Genomic DNA, 10,181 nt, shown 5'->3' with positions numbered 1-10,181 from the left:
ATAAAATAAAAGGGATAGAATACTTATGCAGATTCATTGGTGGGAATTTCAGATAAGCGGTATGGAGATGCTGTAGAGCTCTCGGACGCCTGCTATCCCATTGCTTCTACTCAATCCTTCTTACTTCTTTCCATGGCAAGCTTTGTGTAGGGCATCACCGTTGTCAGTGGCTACATCCCATCCTCACAGTGAAAGCTAATGCTCACGCACTCTGTCACAGTACGGCCAATCACCGGTTGGTTCCCTCCCCTACCGGAATAGAATCCCTCTTTTGCGTCTGTCACGAACGCCCAGCAGGTTACAGGTTTGAAGCTCGTCACAGTCATCCAATCCTCGAATCCTACTCGGAATACCATAGACAAGGTTTAGACTTTCCGGATCCTCATGAATGCCGCCATCTATCTAACTTATACCACGAAGATTCTGTTGGGGAATCTAAGAGATACACATTCAAGCCTTGTTGCATGTAGAACGAAAGTGGTTGTCAATCACGCGCGTTCATAAGTGAGAATGATGATGAGGGTTATTAACTCATCACATTCATCATATTCTTGGGTGCGAATGAATATCTTGGAATAAGAATAAGATAGAGAATTGAATAAAAAAAAAATAGAACTTCATTAATCTTTGAGGTACAGCAGAGCTCCACACCCTTAATCTATGGTGTGCAGAAACTCCACCGTTGAAAATACATAAGTGAAAGAGGTCCAGGCATGGCCGAATGGCCAGCCTCCCCTAAACGTGATCAATAGTCTCTTAGGATAAAGAATAAAACAAAACTGAGACCAAAGATGTCTAATACAATAGATGAATGTCCTATATATACTAGACTAGCTACTAGGGTTTACATGAGTAAGTAATTGATGCATAAATCCACTTCCGGGGCCCACTTGGTGCGTGCTTGGGCTGAGCTTGATCAATACACGATCAGAGGCTTCTCTTGGAGTTGAATTTCGAGTTATGATGTGCTTTGGGCGTTCAACTCCGGATCATGACGTTTTTCTGGCGTTTAACTCCAGAAAGGAGCGTGTACTTGGCGTTCAACACCAAGTTGCGTCGTCATTCTTCGAATAAAGTATGGACTATTATATATTGCTGGAAAGCCCTAGATGTCTACTTTCCAACGCCGTTGAGAGCGCGCCATTTGGAGGTCTGTAGCTCCAGAAAATCCATTTCGAGTGCAGGGAGGTCAGAATCCAACAGCATCAGTAGTCCTTTTGTCAGCCTTTTTCAGAGTTTTGCTCAAATCCCACAATTTCAGTCAGAATTTACCTGAAATCACAGAAAAACACACAAACTCATAGTAAAGTCCAGAAATGTGAATTTAACATAAAAACTAAGGAAAACATCCCTAAAAGTAGCTTAATCATCCTAAAAACTATATAAAAACAATGCCAAAAAGCGTATAAATTATCCGCTCATCACCCAACTACCGTATCCTTTGATTGATACTATTACTATTCTATTTTAATTAATGTATTGAATTCAATTTCAAGAATTTGTTTTCGTTCTTCATCTTAATGATTTGGGTAGATCGGAAGAATAAATCTTATTCTACTTGAGTTCTTGTAAACCTTGGAAAAGCAATTTACTTGAACAATAGCTTGAAAATAACTTCTCCTAAATCACTAATTATCTGGATTTAATAAGATACGTGACATATAATCCTCTTATATTTGGGTAATTAGGATTTTTGTGGCTTATAAACTAGAACTGGACCTAACCCTCTAATTGAAATTAAGTGACCAAGGAATTGGTAGTTAACTAGGTTAGAGGAGACAAAATTACTAAGGAATTAGGGTTTAGTCATTTATAGTTTGACATGAATTGAATCTTGCATGATTAAAATAGTTAGTAAGAAATAGAAATTCAGAAGATAAACAACTCCGAAACCTTAACTATTTTCTCTATATTCTTCACACAAATTTACTATTTGTTTTCCTAATTATCTAAATTATTGTTTTATGCAATTGAAACCTCAAACACCATTTTCTTCTTGTCTAACTAAGTAAATCACTCAATTATCGTTGCTCTGTGCATCAATCCTTGTGGGATCGACCCTCACTCACCTGAGATATTACTAGGTACAACGTGGTGCACTTGCCGATTAGTTTGTGGACTTGAAATTCTACACCAGCAGCGCAGCAACAGTGACTATGCGAGGGGTTTAGTAGTGCAGCAATGGCGACTCGCGAGGGGCTCAGCAGGACGGCAGCGAAGCGATGGTTACAGGCTCGGTGGCGCAGCAGCGGCGACTAGAACTATGCTTGATTATGGAGAAGAAGTGACTTTAGAGAAGAAGTGACTATGGGGTCTCTGCTAGGGTTGGGGTGAGAAAGTCTGAAGGTATGAGTATGAGGGCATGAGGTTGTGAGGAAACCCAAAAATCTTAAAAGTGTATGTGTGTGTGTGTGTGTGTGTGTGTGTGTGTCTGTGTACGTGCGTGTGTGTGCATGTGTGTGTGTACTCCGGGATGGGTTCACCCTGACCTCTACCCTGCCCTGCCCTGCTCAACCACCTACCACGATTGAACCCCGCCGCATTCCAAGTCAGGTTTAAACACACCCCGACCGGGTATGGGCGGGTAGTTACCCACGGTTTGGATACTCCTACCACCCCTAAAGGAGTGTGAGACTAATGTGGTGCATTTTTCTAAATCTTAGTAAATGGTACAATTGGGATATGTTTAATACAAGTGATCAATTTTAAAGGCTACTTTAAAACTTAACTCAAAACACTGCCATTTGATAATCAAATTAATCATTACTAATTCAATAATCTATACTAAATTATAAATACAACAATGTTCTAAAAAAAGTTTTACCAATGTTAAAAACAGGCTTCTACAAATAATGTGCCTTTTAATCTTTGTAGGAAGTTTGACACAATGTGCTCGACACAGAGTAGATAAAATACTATAGAAGGTTCCTGTTCCGAGGGTTACCTGAAACTGTAGGTCGATCTCGGATGAGATCTGCGGTGGTGGTCGATGCTGCTCTGTATGACCTGTTTAGAGCTGGTGGCCGGAGCTGTGGTGTCTGATTTGTTGGATCTGGTGGCCGGAGCTGTTGTGTCCGACTTGTTGGATCTAGTAGAGCTGCTGATCCTTCATCACCGGAGGGTGGTGGTACCTGCAAGATACTCCGATGCCTAAGTTAGCACGTGCTTTAGGCAGGTTTTTAGTAGAATCAGAGTATGAGTTATACCTGGGTGCTCCAATGTATTTATAATAGTGTGGAGTGACCTTTCTTGGAGATAAGATAGTTATCTTATCTTATCTTTGAGTAAAGTCATCTTATCTTTGAGGGGAACTGCCTTTATCTTTCTAGGCTTTGGCTGCCTCTAGATTTGGGTTGTGTTCCTTCGTTTGGGCCTTCTTAGGGCCTTTTGGCCAAACTCTTTGTGAAGAGGTCAGGGATTCCAGACCTGAACAGGTCGGTCGTCTTGTCCACAATTGGCTCGGGTCGTACAGCCCGACCCAGGACATGAACAGTGCCCCTGCTTGAGTGCGATCTCTTCTTAAAGAAGCCGAGCTCGAGCATTTTTTGTCGGTCTTTGTGGTAGAACTCCTTTTCAGTGATTTGAATGCAGTGCATTTTTCCCACTCCTTTTTAATTGCAACGCGCGTTTTACGCTTCTTTGGAAACGTGGGAGAGTAAAACTCATTAACTCTTTGCCGTTTCCTTTGTTTCCCTCTTTGTATCTCATTTTTGAATTTCAAACCTTCCTTTAGTTTCTCTTCTCTTGCTTCGCTACAACTTTTTCTCTTCTCCTTACCCTCATATTTTTTGCATCTTCGTGCTTCCCTTTTCTTTTACTCGAAAGGGTGATTGACTGGTGTCGTTTCGGTTGTTTGCTTCAATCCCTGGTCAGTTATCGTCTCCTTCTTCTCTGCAGGTTGGTTTTTCTTTCTTTCTTTTTTACTTTCTTCGTCGCTTTTTTGCATGCTTGTGTTGTTTAGAAAGTCTTGAGATTTAACTGGGTTCGCTTTGGAAAGTTTGAATCTTTCTGCGTTTGCTGTGCCTGAACATTGCTGTAACGCGCATTTTTTATGTTTTTAGGGTTTTTTGTTTTGTCGCTTGTCCCTATGACTTCTTAATGCCTAGATCTTTGAAAAAGGGTTGTATCTTTTGACGATTTCTTTATTTTGACGATGGTGGCCTTCCTCTTATTTTGTGTGGCATGCTCTTTGCCAGAGAAGGATTTTCGATCTTCTTTGTGTCTTCTGTAAAGGGATGTTACTGCCTCCAAAGGGTGTCCCTGGATCTTCTTTTTTGATTCCTTGCCTTGTTACTACCTCCAAAGGGTGCCCCTGGACCTTGGTGTGGATCCTGGGGTTTCCCTTTTACTGCTGTATCTGACTTTTAATATTCACATGCTATTATCCGAGTTATCTCCTATGTTTGTCCGAGTTGTTTGGTTAGTAACCCATTTTTTTTCTTACTGTAGGAATATTTGACCTATGTCCTCTCGCAAAAATATTGTTGAGATGTCTACCAAGGTCCCGGATGGCATGTCTGACTGGCTGGACTCCCTTGTTTTGATGTGTGTTTCCGTGGTTGATTCTGAGCACTGCGTGCAACTTGGGAGACATCATAGAATTTGTAGTGATAGGGACCAAGAGAAGAATTATGAGGTGGTGTCTCCTGACCCCGAGGAGAGAGTTAATTTCTCTTCTTTGGTTCATGGAGAACGACCCTTCTTTTATGCATATGATAACTTTTATAGCCAAATGAACATCACCATTCCTTTTACTTCCTTTGAAATTGACTTGTTGTGGACCTGCAATGTAGCTCCTTCTCAACTTCACCCAAACTCATGGGGCTTCAGAAAAATCTTCCAATTGTTGTGTTAGGAACTGGATGTCCGACCTTCACAAGCTCTTTTTCTTTATCTTTTTGTGTTGACAAAACCTGGGGCGGCAAGAAGAAGGCTTCCTGGATTTCTTTCCGAGCTGCCCAGGGAAAGAAATTTTTTTCTATGTATGATGAATCTTTTAGGGATTTTAAAAACTATTATTTCAAGGTCCGAGCTGTTGAAGGAGCTCGGCCTTTCTTCTTGGATCAGAATGATGAGCCCACCTTCCCTTTATGCTGGCAAAAGAATGTGGTAGTGTCTAGGTATTCGTGAGAAATGTTAGATGAGGTCGAGCAGGCTTTTGTGCATGTTTTAGAGGAAAACTAGGGTGAGCCTCTGATGAATGAATTTTTTGCTGGTATAGAAATTATCAAGTAATCAATCGTAGTATAGTCTAAACCGACGCAAAATCCATCATCAAACAATTCTACAATCTATAACCGAGAGTATTAGTCCCGAGTCGTTATTCCCTAGGAATGCTACAAGGATGCATGCTATTGGTTAAGTGATCTTTCGTGGCTTGAAAAGTGTGGTATAAAAGTGCTAATAAAAGAAAACAACAATCAATCAATATCAAAAGCCTTGGCCAAGGTTGAACATTGGAAGTTCCATCACTATAGCTTCCTTCAATTGTGATAACAAAGGAGTGTTGCTTCACTTAGTTAACCCCTAATCATAGAGGGAAGTCAAGTAAAAGTAATTAACTCAAGCCACAAGTCCTAGTCTTACCCTAGGGAAGTCTAGCTTTAGTGCACTCTAAGTCAATTAGCAATTCTCAATTCTCAATCAACAATTGACATCCACTATTCAAGTGTCTCCAATGACTCAACCATTAGGCCAAGTGAGGGGATGCTACTCCATATCTAAAGTTGGCATTTTCTCAAACATGTGGAGGGCAAGAATGAAAGACATAGTAAAATTGAGAAAAGGTTTAGAATCAAAGTAATTCAACACAAGAGATTAACAACAATCAAGAATGAACAACAATGAAAATGAGATCTTCAATGAATTAATAGAATCCAAAACAACAAAGTTAAACCTAAGATCTATGAGAATTGGATAATTACACACACTAATTGAGATTGGAGAAGAGGATCTACAACATGAACAAAGTAAATTGAGTGTTGTAATAGATCTCACCAAGGAATGGTTGAGAATTGACAAAATGAAGATGAATCCTAGAGAGAGGTTGGAGTCTCTCTCTCTACAAATGTAACTAACTAAAAATATCTCCAAAAGATGTCAAAATGAGTCTATGGATGTGAATGTGTGTTAATCCCCTTCAATCCTTGGTTCTTATATGCAATTTGGCGCCAAAGTTGGTTGCTGAAACCTTCCAAAATCGCCAGGCACGTGTTGCAATAATAAAATCACGTGCGGACTACGACGCTTGCGCGCACGGTACGCGTGCGCGCCTCTGGCTTATTCCACAATGTGCGCACGAGCGCCTTGTGCGCACGAGCGCCTTGTGCGCGTGCGCGTGCTTGGCTGAAATTAATTCTTTGGCTTTTTGTGCTTCTCTCCACTTGTATGCTTCCTTCCTTGCTCCTTTGATCCATGCCTAGCCTATTTCAATCCTGAGATTACTAGCAAACACATCAAGGCATCTTATGGAATCAAGGATGAATTAGAATTCATCAAAATAAGGCTTAGAAAGCATGTTTTTACACTTAAGCACAAATACGGGAGAGATTACAAAACCATGCCAATTCATAGGTTAAATGCGAGAAAATGTTATCAAAATACTCTAAATTCAATACAAGATAAACCCTAAAAATGGGGTTTATCAGCCTCCCCATCTTGACACCAAGAGTTTCTTAGGGGATCCCTCCCTTCTTTGTGCCGAATTAGGTAGAAACCAACTTTTCTAGTTTTGTTTATTGGTTTGCTTGTCAATTTCTCTCTTTTTTACTTGTAAATTTGGTTTGTGCTACTTTCTGTTTCAGAGATGGTGAAGACCGCAGATTCCATGAAGGCCTTTAAGCGGGCTAGGAAGGCAACTGCAGGTCAGAATATCTCGACCAAAAGCTCCGGGGAGGGATCTTCTCAAGCCACTCTAAGGAGGTCGACCTCGAACACCTCTGGACTGAGGAAAATCATTCCAACTCCCCAGACTCGCTTAGCTTCTTCTGATCCTCCCCAGCCAACCCCTGGTGCTGCCTCTTCTCCTACTACTGGTCCCCCTTCAAAGAGGCAAAAGACTATTGAACCCTATGACCTGGACGCCCCCGACTTTGATGCAGTAGGGTTTGTTGATAACCAAATTGCTCCTTTTGGCCGACTTCCTATGGACGACGTGTCCATCCTTCGCCATCTGGATTTCATTACCAGTAATAGCGTCTGGATTGCTCATATGGGTGTGGCAATGTTCAAAACGATCCAAGATTCTCCCGTTCATGCGATGAAGGCCTTTATGAAAGAGGCTAAGTCAGAGTTTGATAGAATTTTAGGGCTAAAGAAGGAGCTTGAACAAAAGGTGGCCAAATTGGAGCTGGACGTGGAAAATGAGAAGGCCCGAGCTACCACTGCTGAGGCCATTGCGAGCCCTGCTGAGGAGATGGTAGAGAAGCATAAGGAGAGTTATGTTTGAACTTATGGCAAACTGTTGGATGTCAGGGAGAGGCTGGAGTCGGCTCATGCTGACTATGCTGAGCTCCAGGGTCATCTCGTGGGTAGCGTCACTGCTGCTTATGAAAACTTAAAGGCCCAGGTTCGAGTACTTGCTCCCGAACTCGACCTGACTCTCTTTAGCCTGGATAATGTTGTTAAGGATGGCAAGATTGTTCCTGCCCCTAATGATGATGAAAAAGAAGGTCCTCCTCCCAATCCGCTAGTCAAAGGCTCTGCTGTTACCACTTCTTCCACTCCTGCTTCTGAGGTCGGCCATCCCGATGCTGATCCCGACGTTCAGGTCTTAAATCTTGAGGATAGAACTGTGGATGCGACTCCTTTGAATATCATTGCTCCTTCTGTTCAGGATGCTGCTATGAAGAAGTCTTCAGACCCCTTGTGATTTCATATGCTTTTTTGTTATCGCCCGGCTTGTGGGTTTTTAAACTCTGATATTTTGTAACTATGGCTTGGGTTTTTTGGACATTTGGTTGCTCTTCTCACGCAACTTTTAAACAAAAATTTTGAACTCTTGAGGTCAGCTTTTTGGGAAAATCCCTGTAGAGTGCCGATTTTTTTGTTGGCTGACCTCATGAGTTTGTCGATGTGCTCCTTGGAGCCTAACATGCTTGAACACTATTTTAGTGTCCCTATAGAACCTTTTTGGTCTTGGCTATTTTGATGGCTTTTTCTGTTGAGTTGTGGCCTTTTTTGGGAAAAACTGTGTCCCTTTTTAGCATACGCTTTTGATTGGTTTGTTCTGTAGTTTTTGCTGGTCCGACTTCTTCTTGTCTGCCCAATATGTAGCTTTTGTTGTTCCGACTTCTCCTGTCGGTCCTTTCTAAGTTATTTTTAGCAATCCATTTTTTCTCAGACCTCGTCAGGCCTCTTTCTATGGATTACTTTTTTATAACTTTTGTTGCTTTAGCCGGTTGGTCCGACTTCTTCTTATCGGTCCATCCTAAGTTATTTTTAGCAATCCATTTTTTCTCAGACCTCGTCAGGCCTCTTTTTATGGATTACTTTTTATAACTTTTTGTCGCTTTGGTCTGACTTCTTCATGTCGGTCCATCCTAAGTTATTTTTAGCAATCCATTTTTTCTCAGACCTCGTCAGGCCTCTTTCTATGGATTACTTTTTATAACTTCTTGCATTAATCTGTTTTTATCGCTTTTTTCATCTTGCCAATTTTGTAGAAATCGGGCGGTGAGTTTGGTTTTCACTTGGCCGACCTTTGTCGAAGTCGGGCGGTGAATTTGTTTTCACCTTGCCGACCTTTGTCAAAATCGGACGACGAATTTATTTTTCATCGTGATTGGGCGGTGAATTTGGTTTTCACCTTGTCAACCTCTAGCTTTGTAATCAGGTGATGAATTTTTGCGTTCAGATTAATGCGTCTTGGTAAAGAGACTTTGTAGAGAATCTGGAAAGTTTTATTTAAAATAGAAAAAATAGGCATATAGACAAATATATATATATATATATATATATATATATATATATATATATAATGTGTGGGTGCTTACCCTTCTAGATCTTGGCTTGGTGCCTCGTTAAAAAACCTTTTTTTAGGAAAAAGAGTGCACCTTGACTTAAGATCTTTATTACCTCCTAACTATAATACCTTCTTAGGTTGCAGGCGTGCCATGACCTTGGTAGCTCTCGCCCCTCGAGGTCGGACACCTTGTAGTAGCCTTTTCCCAATACCCCTATAACTCGGTAGGGTCTTTTCCAGTTAGCTGCTAGCTTTTCTTCTCCTAGTCGACCTGTTCTGATGTCATTTCGGATTAGGATAAGATCGTTGCTGGTGAAACTTTGTTGAACTACTTTTCGATTGTATCTTGAGACCATTCGACGTTTTAACGCTTCCTCCCTGATCCGAGCTCTTTCTCGTATTTCTGAAAGTAGGTCAAGCTCTTCGCTTTGAAGTTGAGAGTTGACCTCTTCATTATGAAAGATCGTTCTGAGGGATCCTTCTTCGACTTTCACTGGGATCATTGCCTCCGTTCCGTAAGCCAATCAGAAGGGTGATTCCCTCGTCGTGGAGTGTGGAGTTGTCCGATATGCCCATAGGACTTGTGGGAGCTCTTTAGCCCAGGCTCCCTTTGCGTCCTGTAGTCTCCATTTTAACCTAGCTAGTATGACTTTGTTGGCAGCTTCTGCTTGTCCATTAGCCTGGGGGTGTTCTACTAATGTGAACTGGTGCTTTATTTTCAAGTCGGCTACCATCTTTCTGAAACCTGTGTTTGTGAATTGAGTGCAATTGTCTGTGGTGATGGAGTGAGGGACCTCAAACCTTGTAACAATGTTTCTATACAAGAACCTCTGACTTCTTTGAGCAGTAGCATTAGCTAGGGGCTCTGCCTCAATCCATTTTGTAAAGTAATCTACCCCTACAATGAGGAACTTGACTTGTCCTGATCCTTAGGGGAAAGGGTCCCGAGAGGTCGAGTCCCCATTTTGTGAACGGCTAAGGTGATGATACGCTGATGAGCTCCTCTGGTGGGGCGATATGAAAGTTAGCATGTTTCTAACATTGTGGACATGTCTTTACAAACTTTGTTGCCTCCTTTTGCAAAGTCGGCCAAAAATATCCAGCTCGAAGTACTTTTTTGGAGAGAGCTCGTGCTCCAAGATGATTGCCACATGTGCCACTGTGTTTTTCTTCCAAGACCTCCTTTGTGTTGGAGGTTGGCACACATTTTAATAGTGGT

This window comes from Arachis stenosperma, chromosome 10, assembly GCF_014773155.1.
Source record: "Arachis stenosperma cultivar V10309 chromosome 10, arast.V10309.gnm1.PFL2, whole genome shotgun sequence".
Classification (NCBI taxonomy): Eukaryota; Viridiplantae; Streptophyta; class Magnoliopsida; order Fabales; family Fabaceae; genus Arachis; species Arachis stenosperma.
Note: the sequence above shows the minus strand (reverse complement) of the source record.